This window comes from Columba livia, chromosome 17 (assembly GCF_036013475.1).
Source record: "Columba livia isolate bColLiv1 breed racing homer chromosome 17, bColLiv1.pat.W.v2, whole genome shotgun sequence".
NCBI lineage: Eukaryota > Metazoa > Chordata > Aves > Columbiformes > Columbidae > Columba > Columba livia.
The window spans coordinates 11,248,693-11,268,056 of record NC_088618.1 but is presented as its reverse complement, the minus strand read 5'-3'; the positions used below and the strand labels follow the sequence as shown (position 1 = coordinate 11,268,056).

At 45.4% G+C, this 19,364-nt stretch overlaps 1 long non-coding RNA gene across 1 annotated transcript; it reads left to right on the top strand.

The window, feature by feature from the left end:
- Positions 1–1,981: 1,981 nt before the first annotated feature.
- LOC110357228 (uncharacterized) lies at positions 1,982–18,889 on the top strand. The gene is made up of 4 exons (XR_002410767.2): positions 1,982–2,111; positions 13,583–13,742; positions 13,885–14,035; positions 16,857–18,889. It is a non-coding gene; the product is annotated as an uncharacterized LOC110357228 (long non-coding RNA).
- The last annotated feature ends 475 nt before the right edge of the window (positions 18,890–19,364 follow it).

Genomic DNA, 19,364 nt, shown 5'->3' with positions numbered 1-19,364 from the left:
CTTGGCACAGGAATTTCATAGAATCCTAGAACAGTTTGGGTTGGAAAAGACCTCCACAGCTCCCCCAGTGCCCCCCCTGCCATGAGCAGGGACATCTTCACCAGCTCAGGTTGCTCAGAGCCCCGTCCAGCCTTGCCTGGGATGTCTCTAGGGATGGTTCATCCACCACCTCTCTGGCCAACCTGGGCCAGGCTCTCACCACCCTCACTGTAGAAATTCTTCAAAAAGGAATGTAGGAAGCTGCACATCGGAAGCAGCAGCCAACAGCGGTGGCAGCTCCTGGCTCTGTGTGGGGACCACGTGCTGCCCTGGAGAAGGCACTTGGCTCTCCCGGCTGCCTTCAAGCTCTGTAAATACCACCATGAAGTGGTCTGTGTACCCAGCACAGCTCCGTGCCCCCCCCCCCCAGGCTGGGAACCCACGTTCTGGCTGGGAGAGGCTGGTTACACTGGCTCTGTGCAGCTGCAGACATGGCAACAGTGATGTCCCTACCTGGTGGTGTCACACAGCATGTCCCACCACCGCAAGGGTTATCCAGGGACGCAGAGAAAAGCGAGGTAGGACAGAGAAGGGACAGCCCTGGACTATTTCTTAGCTTCTTATTTTTGTAAGGGCCATCAAAGCTATCGCAGGAATGGGGCTTTTTTTCACACCTCCCTGTGCATTTAGGCCGACAACCTCAGTGGGGTTTCAGGGGACGTCACTGCGGTCTGTTGCACGCAGACGTGACCTTCTCTGCCCATACCCTCAGCTGGCTGGATGGCAGCCAGCGCCGCACTAGAAGGCATGTAGCTCTGTCAGCGTGCCGCTCAGCCTCGGCTATTACCCAAAATAGGAATTAAAAATGTGTTCAATGCTTTTTAAAAAAATTATTTTATTTCAAATGAAAAGTGGTTTTACTAGCAAACACCATGTTTTTCATGTGATACTTAGATGAAAGCCAAATAAAAAAAAGTTATCCAAAACCAAAGCTATGGCAAAATTCATTTTTCATTACAGGATGATTCAATGCAGAGAAATGTTTCACTTCTTTAATGATTTATCAACTGTCTTCAAATATATCAGGCAATGTAAGTTAAAAATTATCATTCTGTTGAAAAATTACATTTTCTCTTGGAAAAAAAAACATTTAGAGAGAAAAGTTTTCTCTGGGTACCAGTGAAGTGCTCCTGGAGTTACGTAGCTTCTTGCTGTAGTAATTGGGAAAAGGCATGAAGTGGGCTGATTTTATATATATATACATATATAAAAAATTATTAAGGTGTCCATAAAATATTTTTAATCCACTTGATGAATGGGAAACCAAACACTGAGGTAGGGATGGCAATGTAATATCTTTGTGGGAGCTACAACCTCATCAGACACTTGAAGAAGGTATCTGTGGACCATTGAGGCTTCTGCATAAAGAAAAGCGGTAGCAGGAGGTTACCAGGGAGAAAACACAAAAGCCAAAGACCCTGAGCATGGCCAGGCAGTTGTTTTAGAAAAAAGAGTTGCCAGGAAAAGCCTCAAGATGATCGTGGTAAGGTTGAGTGAGGGAACACCTGGGGAAGATTGATTAAGAGACGGCCAATGTGTGTGTGTGATTTATGAGGAGTGGTCCTGGCTTTAGTAGGAGTTCTTTGGAGATATTGGTGCTATGGTGCAGGACAAAAGAACTCCTGGATGCAATATAGTTACCGGGTTGTCAAACATCACTTGATAAGGTTCCACAAGTGAGATTATTATCTTAGCGAGGGAGAAACAGAATATGAGGTCAAATAGGCTGTGGGGCAGAAATTTGCTTCGAGAAACTGTAATTCTCTCAATGCATCCAACTCAATGTGTAGGCATATGTGTGTGTATGTATATAATACATCTCTCTGTCTGTCTGCCTGTCCATCTTGCTATTCACTCGGCTAACATCAGTCACCCCTGCTCCTCCTTCCTGGCAGCTGGGAGCAATTCAGTGTGATGGAAGGGCGTCTGCTTCAGCTGGGAGAAGATTGTTTCAGGGACTCCCAGCATGCGCCTTTGGGCTTGAGTTTCCCTGCAAGGAGAGGGACTGTTATCCTGTGTGGTACCTGATGGAGCCGAACTCGGGGAGATGGTGTTTTGAGATACAGCAACTGGTGAGTAGCTCTTTGGGCTCTGGGAGTTGGACACGTTGACTGGGAATTGTGCAGCAGAGCTGGGTACAAACTGTATTCTGTACCACGGTGGGTTCAGTGCTTCTGTCTCCTAGTCCACTGTAGCTCTGTAGATCTCCTCTGGTGCCCATCCATCCAGGCTGGCTCCTCTTGGAATAAATGTAATGTCAGAAATTACACTGGAAATGAAAGAAAATAGAACTGGGTTGTACTCTTGTCCTATCTCTGCTCCTCTGCATCTCCTGAGGGGCTTCCACACCCTCCTTTTTCTCTTCCGCTACCATCATTTTGATCTGCTGTCTGTCCAGAGTCTCTGAAAAGTTTCCCAACACAGGGGTGAGTGTCAAGCCTGCTGGCACCAGCCCTTCCCTTTGAATGTGAGCCACAGGGCCCCCAGGGAACGATGGCCACAAGTGCAAAACCACAGCCCTGATAAGTCCATCTCTCCTCTTTCAAGTGCTCAACATTGTCCGAGGCACTGGAGCCTCCATTTGAAGATGTAATGAATAACTAGACGGCGTCTGAAAGATGGCTAAATGAATACGCAGTGTTTTCCAGCTGGATAAAGACAGGGGAGCAGATAAGAGGAGCTGGATAGCTTTGGCTTTTGGTGTGAGCAATGACCTCAAGCTACATCTTATTAATATTGACAAAATGAAGGAGTTTGAGTGTCCTTGTAGCTCGCAACGTCCAAGGGTCTGGAATGTGCAACCATACATATACTGTCTTTCAAATGCATCAGTAGAGTTTCCCGCAGTGTAATCTTTGGGTTTGTTTTCATGTCATTTTGAATTCTCTAGGGAATGACAATGACTGGGCTGTGTTCCCTCTCCTTTGATAAGATTGTAGCTTTTGGAATTTTACATTTTGAGGTGAAGCTTTGAAAGATGTGTCCGAAAGGGAGTGAGCAGAGAGCTTTATAGACTTTGCTTCTGCTCTTACTCAAGACAAGGTACCAAGCTGTTTCTTTCTGTTCTGCTTTCCAGAGCCTAAATAACAACATCTCTTTCATTCCTGGTCAATAATCACTCTTGGCACAAAAATGTGCACAACTGAAACCATAGGATGAGACATCAGAATACTTTTGAGGTCATGTTGAGAAGCCAGACTGTTAGAACAAAAGGGAAAGGAGGAAGACACAGTCTTCTCATAAATCACAGAAATCTTCTGATGCCTTCAAATCTAAAGGTACAACGGGGTAAAAACCACAGCCAGAAAAAAAATATGAGACACTGGGGTTCCCTTCACCAAGGAATCAGCTGGGAATTTAGATGAGATACAGTCATGGCATCACTTTGGGAGGATGATCACACCAATGACTGCTTTTGCTTGTGGTTGTTAGGAAAGATGTTACTGTCCTATGGGCTGGGGCAATCAGGAGGAGTCTGGATCCAGAGCTTACTCTTTTGTGGGGGACATAAGCCCCTAAACTGAGGTTTTCCACATGGAAAGGGACTGAGCAGGGTAAGTGGCTCATACTGGTCTTGGGGAGAAGGTGCAAAGTCAGTGGGACAACTGTCTGGCTATTAGAAAAATGGGTATTCCAGACAAAGCTCGTCACTGACAGGGCAGTAGAATGACGGGGACAGTTGCCAAGAAGGCCACAAATGTCGTATCTGCTTTTAAGGCATAGCTAGACATTTTTATAGGAAAAGAACTGTGTGTGAGGAGCTTGGAGGGAAAGGAGTGAAAGCAAATATGGGGGGATGAGGTGCAATAAGCTGCACCAGGGATGTGTTTTGGGGCTCACAGCCCTTTCTGAGAACTCTCTGTATGGCTGTTTGTTGGGATCTGTGTCCTGACTGCCCTAATGCCCACCTGAAAGGGGCTTTTCCAACAAATCCCCCTCTGGCTTGTTGTATATGAGGCGGCTTTGAACCAAGACATGAGGAGAGCAGGTCTGGATGGAGCAGAGCCCATGAGCTTTTCTGGGGGAATGTGCTGGTGAGCTGCATCAGCTGGACGCAAATACAAGATGCATGTTCCTATGAGCACCATAATCATTAATCTGCTGAAAAAGATACTTAACCACTGAAATATATTTGGGAGCCTTTAGCTTGCACAGGCTGTACCAGCACTTGCAATCCCCTGGTGAGTGCAGCACTCATCGCTCTTCCAGGGTGAATTCCCCAAATATGCTTTCTTTGTGCAAGAAAACTATCTCCCAGAGAGACCAACTGCTCTTGCAGTCCAGGCTGGGCATCCTCATAATCCAGTTTTGGCAGTTTAAAATTTAGGCATCAAATTGAAGCTCCCCATCCAGGCTTTTATTTAAGCAAGGCGCGTGTCCTTTGGCTCCAAGAGGCACTGCAGGTCAGTACCGCAGCAAAAACACAGATAAAGCACGTGGCTGTAGGGATGTCCCAGCACTGCGAGACGGTGCACGGGCTTTGGGTGAGGACACTGCATTGGCACAGGCTCAGATTTCTGCTCCGAGCCTCTCGTATGCCTAGACAGAAAGATAAACAGAAATGGGAAATGGTGGCTGGATCAACAGAAATGGAGTTTCTATTCTGATATTTGCTCTTGCTGGTGTTTACATTCTTTCAAAGCAGAGACAAAGTCAACAACAAACTATAATAATCGCAGCAGCAACAACAACAAAAAATCCCCAATGGGCCTGTTTCCTAACTCATGCTTTGGCACGGACTGTCTGCTGCTTGCTGCTTGTGTTATAGCACTGCTTGGAAGCGATAAGAAGCACAAAACCTCCTGGACTTTAAAGTGCACTAGAAATAGAAAGCGAGATACAGCGCTACAAAAGGAAACCGCCTGGCTTCAGGCTTTCCCCAGGGCTGACTTTGTGGTTCAACACCCAGGAGCCCGATGCAGCTTTTCAAATCAAGGACAAATTTTCCCTTCTCTTTGGTGGGCAGTAGGTCAGCCTTTCAAAATTGAAATATCTCTGCTTTAACTAAATTTATTGCAATCGAGGGATCAGTGTGGTAAATGGCACAGGTACCATTGACACAACCATGCTTTGGCTTAAGCCCTTTGGTCCGGGGCTTCCTTTTCACTTTAGGTATAAGGTAGCTGTGGACCTGCCAGGGGTACAAAAATGATGGATTCTTTAGCAGAAAGTTCCATGGCTCACCCAAGTATGACGATTAAAAAAATAAGACAACTTCTCCTCCTCCCGTTTGGAAGGGAGGAGCTTTGGGTGGCTTCTGGCTCATCAAGCGTGGCCCCTCTTGGGCTCCTATAGTTCTTCACTGAGTCTGTGGCCTTTTTCTTACTGTTCACCCCACAGATGCCAAATCCCTTCCAAACCAACATCTACAGAGGCTGGCAAGCGTGCTAGGTGATGGAGTGAGGCGCTTTTCCAGCAAATGTGGGCTTGGGCTTGCGAGACCAATGCAGAGTGCCAAACACTCTGGTTTCCCTGTACTTGGCGAGGGTTGCAGGAGAGGGAGATGACCTTTGTAAAGCCAAGAACTTTGCCCAAGGACTAGCCTTAGGGAGCACTTGTATTTCACCAAGCCTTAGGTAAGTGAAAAACCCAAATACTGAACATCAAACATTTGTTTTAGATCTGTTGACTTCAAGGAATCATCCAGCCTTTGGACACAAGTTTAGTGAAGGTGAGATTGCTGTGGTTGCACAAACTGCAAACAATCTCTGATATTGGGCAGGTGTGGAGCCCACACTACTGCATCTTCACCAGCACCGTTCTCATGCTTGAACTAGCTCTGCTCACTTTGCAGTTTTGTTTTTTGGCAGTGAATTTAGTTATGCACCTGCTCAACTGTTTCACAGAGGTGGACCCAGGAGATCAATAGCTGCATGAGAATACTTAATCCCCATTTTCCACCCCACTGACATATATGTTCTTCTGCCCTCCAAAGCAAACATTTCAGTCTGCAAGAAGATCAGGACTGCTTCCCGTGAATAGTTTTGATCTGTTCTTAAAGAAGAGACCTGGGAAAATCTGTGGAAACTTTCTTGCTGGCCCAAGTGAATTGAGAGAAAGAAAACATTGCTTCAGAGTTAAAAAGTGAGATGTTTTTGTTTTTTCTTGAGTTCAGAGATGAACATGAAAGGCAATTCATAAGGGAAAGGGGAATAGCTGTCTATAGAAACCACAAAAAATGCTTTCTAGGACCTGGCTCCAATCTTGCTGCACTTGGATTAATCACTGGTTTACAACCTGGATGTCAACAAAACTCATGCGCAATCAGCTCCTTCGCAAAATGGGCTGTATACAGTGGGACAGGGGAAGGGGGTCTGTCAGTGGAATTGACTGTTGGACTGGCAAACAATTAGGAAACTGGTGTTTGATCAGAATTAATTCAGTCTGGATCTGAGTTTGTGAATCTCTGCTAAAATCCTAACCTCGTCCTTCCTCTTGTGCCCCTCCCAGCTGAAAGAGAAGGGAATAAAATAAAAGGAAGTGGTTGAAGAAGTCTTTAAAGAAGAAATTCTTGTATAATTCTAGGTCATGGCAGGGGCTGTGTGTTCTGTGCAGGGAGATGATAGCATCTACCATGACTGGAAAAGACATTGGCCATTTTGAATCTACACTAAAGACTTCCTCCCATCTGGCCCCAAAAAAGGAGGGGAAAAAAGAGGAAAAAAAAAAAAAAGTGCATTTTTGTGCATGGAAAGGGTGGCTCATTCCACGGGAGGAATAGTGTCCTGGCTGCCTGGGGAGGCAGGATGTCAAGCTCGGAAGGCCAAGCGTTTATTTTGGAGAAGCAAGCTCCAAGTTTCTCATCTGCACATGGATGTGCTTCACCTCTCTTTTCTCCTTTAGTCCCGTCCTCATTTGTGCCTTTCCAGCCAGTGTTCCTGCTGGTCGCAGCCCTCCTGGTGGCCCTGTCACCCCTAGGACACAGTGTCACTCTGTCACCCCTTGGCAGCAAACCTCCTGGCAGGGGAGGTGACCTTGGAGGCTGGTTTCCTCTTCCCAAACTCATTGTGGTGCTGCCCCGCTGGGAAGCCTTGGCTCCTTCAGTTTCCCACACTTCAGCTCTCTCATTCCTTCCATGAGTTCCCAAACACCTGCTCTGTGAACTTGGATCCTTGGGAGAAGTTGGCAGAGATGTTCCTCCCGGACTTGTATGATGTCCTTGAAATTGCAGGTAGATCTGATTCCTTCTTTCTCTCCTGAAGCATCTGGCATTAGTTATTAGTTCTCTCTTAGTCATTAGTTATCTCTTCTTTTGGCCTTGCATCTCTCCCTCTGCCTCTCTCTTCACTGCATTTTAATTGCAGAAGTGGCAGTAGATGGCCCGTGTCAGATGTGTCAACTTGAACCCTCTATCCTGGCCCTGTGAACAAGCCACCTCACAGCCAGGAGGTGCCTGATCTCCACCAGCCAATGTCACTTTCAGAGCTCTGCTCTTCCCCCTGGATGAATAACGGCATCGCTTGCCTGTGCCAGCTCTTATTTCTGCCTAATACAACTGTCTGAAGTCAGTCCAGGAGTCTGATCTTGAATTAGAGAATGACAGCGGGGACTTAATCTCATGCACAATTAGTGGTCAAGACTCTGCTCTAGAGATACAGGCAAAGAGACGCAGCTTCTGCTATTCACTTCTTCAGCAACAGTCTAATAAACCCAAGCTTTGGATCGCTCAGCTATTATTTTGGAAAGAGGAACAAAAATAACAAAACTAAGCCCGTTGCAACCCCTTGAAGTGGACTCGAATGGAAATAAAAGCCCTTTGCGGAGTGAGCTTTGGATTGATTTTTCATACTGTGTCCAAATATTACTTGGAAAGATCATGTCGGCCAAAGGCCAGGGTCTAGTCTGCGTACCTGTGCTGCTGTCCAGATGGAGAAGAAAAAGAACAGATGCATCTAGATGAAGAGAAGGATTTCAGAATGTATTTTCAAAGCCTCCTGTTCGCTGAAAGGGCTGGAAAGCAATTTAGAAAACATATCTAGGGTTTCCTTTGAACATAAAGAAAAAATTGACTTGGACGATGCTAACATAGTGCCTTTCCAGGCTTACCACAGTGGGAAAATGTCGTTTTCTTGCTAGGAACTCAACCCAAACTCTCCCTTGGGTCAGCTGCCTCTCTGTATTGAACAGGCTGGTGTGGGAGGAGACAGCGCATGGGAAGTTGAATGAGACTTTCAAAATATTTGGCCTTCCTATAATGGAGGTTAAAGTTGGCAAAAGGTTTGTATGTGTGCTTTTTTTTTTCCTATGGCTTTGCCCAAGTGTCCGAAGGGATCTGTGATCGTGGAGCTCTCACAGGTTCGTTAGTTATAAGCAAAAAGGAAATTCTTTGGCTGGCTCAGGTTTGGTTATAAGTAAAGGGGCTGGCTGAGGTTCCCATCCAAACAGGGATGCTCAGCAGTTCCACCTGCCTTAGGTGGTGCATGTGCTCCATGGTATGAATGGGTTCCTGCTTTCTAGTCCTTTGGTGAATCTCTTTGGCCATGAGGAGATCATTCACCTCCTACCGCAGAACACACGGCTCTGTCTAGCTCCCTTGTCTCTGGATTCATGAAAACAGGTACGGATAAATAAAATCTATGCACCAATTGTCCCATCTCCCACCCCAACTGCAGCATCCTCTTCTCAATCTTTTAGATGTGCTTGTTTTTCTACTACAAAGAGAGAGATTTTGAAAAGCAGGGTTTCACACATTTCTGTTTGTTTTTTTTTTTTTTCTTGCTATATTAACTATAAGCACAGAAAAACAAAAAGCAGACATGCAAACTAGTATCAGCAATGTTTTCCATGGTAACCATGTTTTTTTCTTGTAACAACTCTGGAGATCAATGGTGATGCATGTTCACTGAAGGTGAAGTTCTGGCAGCTGCAACTAATGCTGGAATTAGTGGAGCTAGTGCTGAAACCAGTGGATCTAATGTGAGACTAAGGTTAAGCTTGGTGGAAAAACATGGTGCTCCCAGTGAAATGCTCCAAGGCCAACTGTACAAATCAGGTAAAGACAATATGGAAGAAAACATCTAAGAATAACCAAATGGAGGGCTGAAGTTCAATCTCAGATACATGGACACCAGACTCCGATTTCTGTTTATAATAATATTACTTTACAACCTTCTGGCAGCATTCCTTAGCCAAAAAGTTGTGTTTAATTCCCTTCCCACTGAAGGACTATGTATTCCACCACTGTGGACTAAGTTTTGGGGTAAGGGAGAACTAGCCTTAATGTGTCCAGAAACCACATACAATGTGAAAAGCAGAACTGACAAGTATGAAAAGTCTATTTTTACAGAGTCCAATGATGTATTTGAGCTGCAGCAAGCTGTCAAGTGCAATGCAGACTGAATTGATCCAGATTTTAGCCTTTGTTGTGGGACATTATGGAAATTCCTCATGTCCTTGAAAGAGACCCTGAGGAAGAAGCACTGAGGTCTCAGGCCAAGGTCTTGCTTCATATTTACCCTCTAAGTTTTGCTGTGATTCTTCTATGAAAGTGGATTTAGTGACTTCATCCTCCAGTTTTGGCTTACCTAGGATGTGTAAATTAGTATATGTCCTAACTTGTTAAAAAAAAATACATGCGTCCATCCGCAGTGATATAATCCAAGAGTTTCTAGGCTTGAATATTTCATGAGGAAAGACCTAAACCTTGGATGTAAAGCTGGAAGCGGTGGCTTAAACAGAAACAGAACCTGATGATGTGTAGAGCATGGGGAAGAGCAGGAGAGATGGAACCCAACTTGTTTCCTCTCACCTGTGCTGGGACAGCCAGACCTTTGCATGTCCTGGGCTCCTTAGCAGGGCTGTGGACCTGTGAATCGGGGCTCATAGTGGCCATTCCTGATCTCAGGTTTTGTTTGGCTTTGGTTCTGGTATCTCTTGAAGCGTCTTGGAGCATGGTCTTGGCAATGCAGGAAAGCTGCTTCCCAGATGTGTTACTGGTGTGTTGATGTGACTTGATGGAGGAAACCAGAGAGAGAGTTCAAGCTGGTTTTACCACCTCCTGGACTTCCCAGGCTAGAGGTGATCTTAGAGGACCACTCTGCATTTGTTTCTATCACTGTTAATCTAGAGAGCCTGGCTTTGGGATTACGCTCCTCTTACCATGATGGTGCTGTTAACCTGTGCTAAAAAGAGGGGCTGGAACAAACCCTGAGCACAATGCTCATCTTTGGATGGAACAGAGAAAGCATTTCCTCAGCTAGATGCATAGCAGTGCTAGACTCATGCATGGAAGGTCTGTGCCTGAAAAATTGCCTGTCTTCAGCTGTCATCTAGTTTAATAAAGGCAGGATGGAGATAGAAGAGCTTCTCTGATTTCTTCAGACCGTCTCCAGTACAACAGCACTGCAGCAAAACTGGATCAGTGTGCAGAAAGGGAGAAAAAGTTGTCTCTTTAGAGAGACAAGCAGACAGACAAATAGACAGCTAGCCAGATTCCTCTCTGTTATATGCATATAACTCCAAAACTATTAAAGGAACTATTTGTAACCAGGAACAGAATCAAACCGCTGGCGTAGCTCACTCTAAAAGATTTTCAGTTCAATCTTTGATGGCATTTTAATAGTAACAGCTACTCATCAGCAATGTCAGGGTTAAATGCTCCCAGCATGTGTGCAATTGCAAAAATACCCCGAGAAGAACCAAGGAAATATTTCCATCTTAAACTCCGATAAGGAGTGAAAACGTGCAACTCGTTCCATATGGTGGCTCAAAGCCCCGAGCCAAGCGGAAAGCCGCGGAGTCTGCCAATGCGTAAGAACTTGCAAGCCTGATAAATGAGCGCTTTGCTTTGGGAAAGCCAGAGACGAAGTCGCACTGGAAAGAAGAAAACTGAAGAAAAGTAAGGAGTCTTTAAAAAAGGAATAAAAAGAGTCAAATCTTACCCATTTTTCTTGTTGGATGGCAGCAAGAATTTCTGGAAATGTTTTACATGTCAAAGATTTAACCAAGCTGGGATGTTTGTGGACAAGCTGTTATGCAATGAATAAATAAATCAGGAAAAAAAAAAAAACCCAAACAGGGGGAAGAGTCTATCTTCTCTCCTGCTTTACAAAAATGATCCTGGACTGAGACAGATGCATTCTTCTGGGATAGTCTGCGCAAGCCAGGATGAAGGTGCTCCCAAACTGGAGATGGACCATTCTCCGATTTGTCCAGTGTTGACATGTGAGACTACGCTGTGCTTCACCACACAGTGAGGAGGGAAAGGGCACCAGAGGAGAACAGCTACAGCAGAGAAGTGTCTGAGCATCCTCTGGCAGCGGGATGCAGGCTCACAGCTGCTCTCCAGCCCTGGGACCACCCCCAGCACCAGGGATGGGTGCTTGGCCAAACAGTCACCCGGGGTCAGGGGAGAGCCGGGAAGGGAGCAGAGGGTCAGAGCAGACTGTTGCATCTCCCGCTCGGTGCCTGAGATTTGACACGTCTGCATTCTTGTCTGAAGGGATCTGGCTGTGCCATGGATTTCTGGAGAGTGGGTAAATTCACAGCTTGGCTGCCCGGAGGAAAGGCTGTTCCTTTGAAACAGGTTTTTCGATGGTTAAGCAGGTCACCTCCTACAACCTGAACATACTCTTGTGTTAAGTCAAATCAGAAATAGAGGAGGAAAGCAACCACACAAACAAAATCAGCTCTCCTGTTCCTTCTCCAAATAGGGATTTTTAATCCAGGAGCCGCTTTGAAGCGATGGCTATAGAAAACACTTATATTCCTTGCAATGAACAGCAATAGGAAATCTTAACTGGCTCATTTGCCTAAGCAAAATTGTTGCAATTAAATTGTCCTGTTACGTAAGCACTTCTGCATGGGCAGAGAGCAGGTTGACCTATGCCAGCTTGGTGACTTCACCCACACAAGACATGCAAAGCCAAGAGTGTTTTGCTGGGCTAAAAAGAGCAAACCCTGCAGGTTGTAAATTGTTGGGTAAGGTGATAAATGGTATGTGAACTGGCCAATATAATCTGTCTGGAAAGCTGAAAAGAATCCCGCCTTCTCATGAGCCTAAAATACTTCTTTTTCTAGAGTACCTTATTTTCCAGCTTTGTGCCACATTCATTCCCTCGCCAAAATGTTTGTCCTCTAGTCTGTGCTTCTGTCTTGCAGCTGCTGACAAAACTGGCCTCTCAAAATCTTCTTGGCAAAAGGGGAATATTAAAAGTTTCCTGTATTTAGTGTGCCATGCTAGGACAGCTGTGTGCTTACAGTGGTGCCTGGCTGTCCACGTTATACATGGGGTATAAACAAGGGTGGGTTATAAATAAAGGTGGGTTATTTCCCTGGCGGTGCTGGAGGGTTTGGGCAGGAGAAGGTAGGTTTGCTGGAACGGAGGAATTTCTGGGATGGAGGAATTGGTGTGGATTGTTGTGGCTGCAGTGGGATGGAGGGCGACATTTGTCACTGGGTGCTCAACTGACGTCAAGCTGGGACAATGTCCTCAGTAGAGGGAAGGTGTCCCAGCCCCACCTGGACATGCAGAAGATGTGGTGGAGCTGCAGCAACCTAGGAAAACTTATTTCCTGATTCAAGGCTTCTTAGGTCTGTTTGTTGGTATATCAGCCACTGTCTTGGACCTGCTTGGCTCTCCTGGGGGGCTGTTGAAGGCTTGATTAAACCAACAGGCTGCACTGAGACTGCTCTGGTTGCTGCTAAGCCAGAGCTTAGTTTATATTAAACCAGGTTTACATTAAACCAACCTGCTCCTGAGCCTGTCCCCTTCTTCTGCTCTTCTATCTGCAGTATAACGTGTGTATCATTCCTCCCACCCAGGCTCTGGCGAGATGCTTTGCTTTGGCCACAGCTGTTGTCGGCTCTCCTGTCCCCCTGCCACTCAGTGCTGTGGCCTCTCCAGGGCTGTCACCTCCCCTTTGGTGTTGCCTAATGCGATGTGTCTCCTCCCAGGCTGATGGCAGGGAGGTGCTGTGTAATCCTACCCCTCCATGCCCACAAGCCTGGCATTTATTATTTGCTAAGGCTTTCTTTAGCCAGCCTAAGACACTGCAGGGAAGTCTGTGCTAGGCCTGGGCTGGCCAAAAATTCAGTGGGTGGAAAATTTCAGAGACTGAATGTTGAGACTTCTCAGATGATGATCCCTTTGATTTCCATTTAAGAACAAGTTAAAGAGCTAATTTTGATTATGACATCTCTCTGTCCTTGCAAAATACCCACCCTCCCCCTGCTAAAGGCATAGTCCTGAATCTTAGGGCCAGATTTTCCTTTGTGTTTTATGTTGTACCGTCATTTACAGCTCTAACAAAATGCCTGTGAATATGCTCATTTTCACACTCCATTCTCCTATGCAGCCTGTGCGTGGCTGAGCAGATCCCACCAAAGATCTTGAAGGCTTTTAGGCACCTAATTTTCACCAGTGGGTGTCAGGCGCCCAAACACTGTTAGATTTGAGCTCAGCTAGCTTCAGTTCAGCCCATTTTTATTACACAAGAGAGTATCTATAGTGGCTGGAGGAGTCCCTGAGCTAAAGTCTGGGAAATATTGCTTAATAACTGAATTGCTTAATAATGCTTAGGCCTTTTCCTTTTTTGTCCCTTAGAATGACTCTTGACTACCTGTGATGGTACTTCAGATCACCCGTGATAACCAGGTGATGGGATTCCAGCACCTGCCTGGCATCTCCTGTCCCTGCAAAAACAACCCAAATTCCTGCCATGTCCTGAGGGTTTCCTGATAGATCACTGGTCACAGGAAAGAAGGTTTGAAGTTTTGCCCTCTCTGATGTACACTGAAGCGTTGCCAAAAGCAGAGATGCTTTGAAATAGGTATTCTAGAAGCAGCTCTTCAACTGTTATGAAAAATCTTTATACTCTTGATGTATCCCTGGCTGTGTCCATTTAGTGCACCAAAGGGCTCGACTGGATCATTCTTCAGCTGCTTTGATTGAAACTAAGGATGTTTTTCCCCAACGCTAAGTCAACGAGCAGCTCTGCCAAACTGACGTCTGCTGACAGCGTGTTTGCCTGGGACAGCATAAAAACACCACCTCGAGGTAAGACCCAAAGTCCATCAAGTTTCCTCTCAAAGGGGGAACTGTTTGAATCCTGCAAATGCAGGGGCCACCTCTCACCTGGGAAGGTGGTTTCCCCAGGCAACAGCTCATCTCTTGCACTTTGGCTATGCTGACCCCTGCCGTCACCACGATGGTGGGAAGCTCAGCTGCATGTTTTGAGAGCTGAGATGATGTTCTTGTTCTCCCCTGGTACTTTTTTTTTTTTTTTGAAGGATTGCCAACTTACGCAACCAGAAAACTGTAGCACACGTTGCAACATTTGTTTTTTAAGGTTTTCTTCCCAGTTGTAGAAAATTCCTTTAATGAAAACTCCCTTTTGAAGGACTTATTGAGGCTGAAGCTTGGAAGATGTGCCAATCTCCTGACCTGAAGTTCTGGCTCGGTCTTCTAGATGGAGATGATACAGCTTTTAAGTCAGGTCTACAGATCTGGACTTGTCCTGGCTTAGTGCCTTTTGGAATGATCAGATCTGTTAGAGGCCATGCTATGTAGATGTCAGAACAGAAGGGCTGGTTCAGATCAAAGATGCATCTGGCCCAATATCTTGGCTGTGGTGCCAGAGGCAAATGCTTAAGGCGAGATATAAGACCATGGCAAGCCTCTGGCAATACCTCCTATGGCACTTCCAACTCATGGCAATTTACAGCTCAAGGGCTTCCTGAGCGATGGGTAGTATCTACATACTTGCATGTAATTACCCTTAATGGATCTTTCAATGTTTTTAATTGTTTGAACCCATTTATGCTTTTGGCTTCTCCTATGACAATGAGTTCTACCACTTAATTAGGGGTTGTTTAAAAACATAACCATAAATCATAATAGCCTTCAATTATAATAAAAGCCTTGAATTTGGAGAAGATTGCCAGCATGGATAAAGCCTATGTAATTACGCTCATGTATTAGGTCTACAGCAATGGAAGGAGCCCCATACTGAAGTGTGGGGAATACATACAACTAGTTTATGGCAGGATCTTCAAGAGAGGCTGGTAATTCAGGACCCTTCAGCTCTCAGCTGCCTGATGGCATGTGCTTTGGCAGCGTCTGCTTTATACAGAGCTGTCCATCTGTTTTCTTTTCCCCGGTGCAGTTAGTAGGAAAGGTTTATCCATCTTTGCAGACTGCTGGTGTCTTTTTTTGTTTAAGGAGAAAGGTCAGGATAGAGGATGCTTTATCTGTGACTTTTGCTTCCTTGTGGATTTGCAGAGGCTTGAGGACAATTCTGCTCTGCACTATGGTTGTGTTTTGAACCTACCCACAGATTCCCCGCTTATGGCTCAGCCTACAAGAGCTTCTTTGTGAAAACAAGCACACAAGTGGGTCTGCCTCTGCTCCCCCCGCCCCGCAGACAGTTTCCAGGAGGGCTTCATGTTTATCAGAGCACCATAGCTATTAAAAGACCAGCTCTGAAGCTTGGTCTTCACATGGTAAAGGGATATGTCCTGCATCCTCAAGGCAAGTCTAAGAGCTAGATCTGATTCGCCTCCTGGCATTTTTACTCTGCCTTCCCAAGCAGTGCAATTCTGCAACGTTTTCCGATGGATATAGACCCCAATTTTTTGTTTTTCCTCAATGTACTGGTAATTGTGGCACTACCAGCTCCTCACAGTTTCTCTGGGCCATTTTCTGCTGTGAGTTTTGGAGAGAAGAAAAAGGGGTCCACTTGCTTAATCCTTCCAGCTAAGTAAAATCATCTGCACTGGTAAATTCTCCAGGAGATGTACAGTTCAGTGCTTGTCAGGCCAGGATATTAAATTAAGCAATTTTCATCAGATAACACATCTTCTGGTTCATGTAAAATGTCCGGCAAAATGCTATGCTCATAATTCAGCCCGATCGAAAGCGAGCTGCTAATCCGCTTTGCTTTGGAGAGAGGCGAGAGCATGGCAGAGGGGCCATCTCCACGGGACACCCCCGTTTGCAGCCGTGCACGTGCATGGGGTCCCCTTGGGCTCTCCTCCCCCTGCTCGGGCAGGCAGATAGTGCTGCTGACCCTTTCAGCGCGACGTAGCGTGGATTAGCTGCTACACGGGGAATCCTTTTAAGCGATGAAATCTACATTTGGGGAAATCATTCTGCTTCAGTTCCCTCCTGGCAGATATGGATGGTGGAAATCCCTGGGAAGGCTCATCTGTGGGGTTTGTGTCCTATTGCTCTTCTTGGTGGTCTGGAGCTCCTGTCCCATCCAGAGCTTTGCTGTCCTTGCCAACCCATGGGAAGCACTTGCCCAGCGCAACTGGCCAATGTTTTGGGGGAACCTGCCCTCCCATCACAGCTAAATGTTATAACATGGATTTGAACACTCAAATTTTATATTAATAACTTGGGATGCATCATGAAAGCATCATGATGCATCATGAAAATGTTCTGGCAGTTGTTAGTGATAATAATAATAACAGTGGTAGCAGGGGAACTTTTAATTTGATGATGCTTCATAGATATATATTGTTTCAGCTGCCTCAAATACAAGGCTGAGAAACATTTAACATTTCTTCTATTTCTTTTTTAATTAGAGCTGAGTTACCTTGTAATGATGTGATTCCAGAGGCTGGGGCTTGAGGAAAAGCAAAAGTATCTACTGTGACGAGGTTCAGGAAAGGGATGTGGCTTCTTTCCCAGGTCAGCCTGTCTCTGAAGGAACTTTTCTCCTAATAGACTAGAGTCAAGCGATTTTAGCTGCATCATGTGAATTGGACATTTTACCTTTATGGGTACCTGTGGCCCATTGGGGACTACTTGCCATACAACACCTGGGGAGTGGCTGTCCAATATCAGACATCTAACCCAATTTCTTTCCCTTTAGCCAAAGTAGAAAATATCCATCTTCAGAGCAAGAGACGTGAGCCAGGGGCAGCTCTGCACCTCTCCAACGCGATTAGCAAACCGGACATGAATCGCTTCATTAAAGCCGAACAACCCTGGGCAACCACATCATTAGAAAAAGAGCCAGGAAATCCTATCGCGGGGGCAAACCAGAGACATTCCCCAGAGCCTCTCTCTTCAAAACGCGGTGACCTTCTGCTCGCTTGCTCCCCAGCTCCTGCTGCTTCGCTGCCCGGTGAAAGCCCCGTGCGATGCGCGGTGGGGTCGGGCTTTATTGCCTCCATCCCCTCCGCGGGGGGCCCGTTTTCTCAAAGCCCCGGCTCGCCGTGTCCAGCCCTGCCCGCTTGTAAAAAGGACTTTGCAGCAAAGCAAAGTGACAGGTGAACAATCCCACGCGAGCAGCTCCTGTCCTGTGGGTGATGAATGGCCAGGGTTGGGGTCTTGGGCGAGCGGAGGGGACAGCGGTGCTGGGCTGTTGCAAATGAGCTGCCGTTAAACTTGTTATTATTTATCTGGTATATTTATACTGAAGATAAAACCCTCAATGTCTATATGAAATCACTCTTCATATTGTTACGGCACTGCGATAATGTTATATCTCTCTATATACGCTACCAAACTTTAAATGTTTTATGTACAAATACTAATAGCAAGGGGGTTTCTTTCCTTACTCAGACCTGAATGCCCCATTGGTGTTTTCACAGCCGTTCCACTGTGGCTTCTTCCTACTCAGCCTCTCGTTATATCTTACCAGTACATTCTTGCTCCTGGTGCTGTGACGATCCTGGATTTGTGCTCTGTCTCCTGGAAAAATCCTGCCCCGAGTCCTTTTTGGGTCCCAGCTCCTTAAAAACCTCTTTGCAAATCCCACAAAATTTTGTCTGCAAATAAAACTAGAAGTTTTGCCTCAATAGAGCTGGATTTAACCTGTTGTTGCCTTTATCAGCCGCTCTGGGAAGAAAATCAGGTTGAAAGATAGTCAGGTGCTTGGCAAATATTCCCCTCCTCTCTGCATTTCAGCTCTAACATCAATGACTCTCCGTCTGTTGGTTCAGTCCATATTAGCTGTGTGTGGATTTGCATGCTGCTATTAATTGCAGAGCAAATTAAGCTTCTTCAGACCATATGTTGCTGTTATAGTGTAAACAAATATGTTATTAGCCACTGTAAAAAATAAAAATTAAAGCACAGTTGGACTAATATTATTGCAAAGAGATTAAATACCGACATCTAAAAAATTGGCAGTATTTCCACAATGGGACTTTTGTCGTGTAATGCTGTATCTACTGGGATTATCCTTTTAAAAAATTGGCAGTGTCCTCAGAAAGTGCAGCTTCTTGTTTATATTTTTTCTTTTTATTTTCTATTTTTGGCAGCCTCTCGAAGGAAAAAATATAAATCTCTTTGCCATTTCCAGGCTTGGAGAACTTTTGTCTTTATGCAGCAAAGTACCAGTTGTGTAAGCGACAAGATTTCTCCACTCAGCATCCTGGGGACACCCATCGATCAATGACAGGGAATTGAAGTTAGAGGAGAGAGGGGTGACTTGGAAAATAAACTCTTCACGTTGAACTGACGAAGTGGGAAACATCCGCTGCTGGCCCATCTCCACCGGCTCGGATGGAGTTGTGCCAGCACGGAGTTTGGCCCGGTGTCTTTCGACTCATTATTCTTTCATTGGTTATTTGCTGGAGTTTATTGAAAGCTGGAGTTTTACATCTGCTGTCTCCCAGACTTTCTTTCCTCCTCTGATGAACACGCTTTGTTTTCATATTTGGCTTTCACAAGGCTTGCGGGCCCCAGTTTAATGGCGAACAGGTTTTTTGGGGGGAGTTGTTGGCCACGTGCACACACACACACAGGTATATACGAGGTTTGTTATTCTAGAGATGCTCATCAGCAGTGAGGTATTTTTATGTAGCTAGAAAAAATTAAACGCAGGAAAGTTTGTTGTGAAGGAAAACCAGCATGTATTAAATGATTCACTTTTTTTCTTCTTCGGTTTTAGCAGAGTCCTATATTTAAAAGCAGAATTCAGCTGCAAAGACGCAGGTATCTTAAGCACTGTCTAGTCTGCCTGCAATTTAGATAATTATAAATTAAATATAAACAATCAGTGTTAAGTTAATTGTAATGACGTTAATCATAAAAAGTGATTATAAATAAGTCAGTTGCTTAGACAACAACTAATTATCTTGCTGCCCTCCCTAGGGCCCCAACAGCTCTTGAGGACTTGTGCAGCCTCAATGACCCGAGCAGAGCTGGGGTGGGACTGCGAGAGCTCAGCGGTGGCTTCAAAACCTGAAGATGAAGCAAAGCTGCTGAAAGGTAAATCATTAAAAAGCCTATAAAACTGCATTTTTGAAATGCCTATCCACGTTTCATAAACTAAAGTCGTAGCTGGGTATTTGATGGCTGCTGGTTTGTCTCTGTCAAAAGCAGAAGATGAATTTCAGGTATGAAATGCTCCCTGTCCAACAGTAAGATC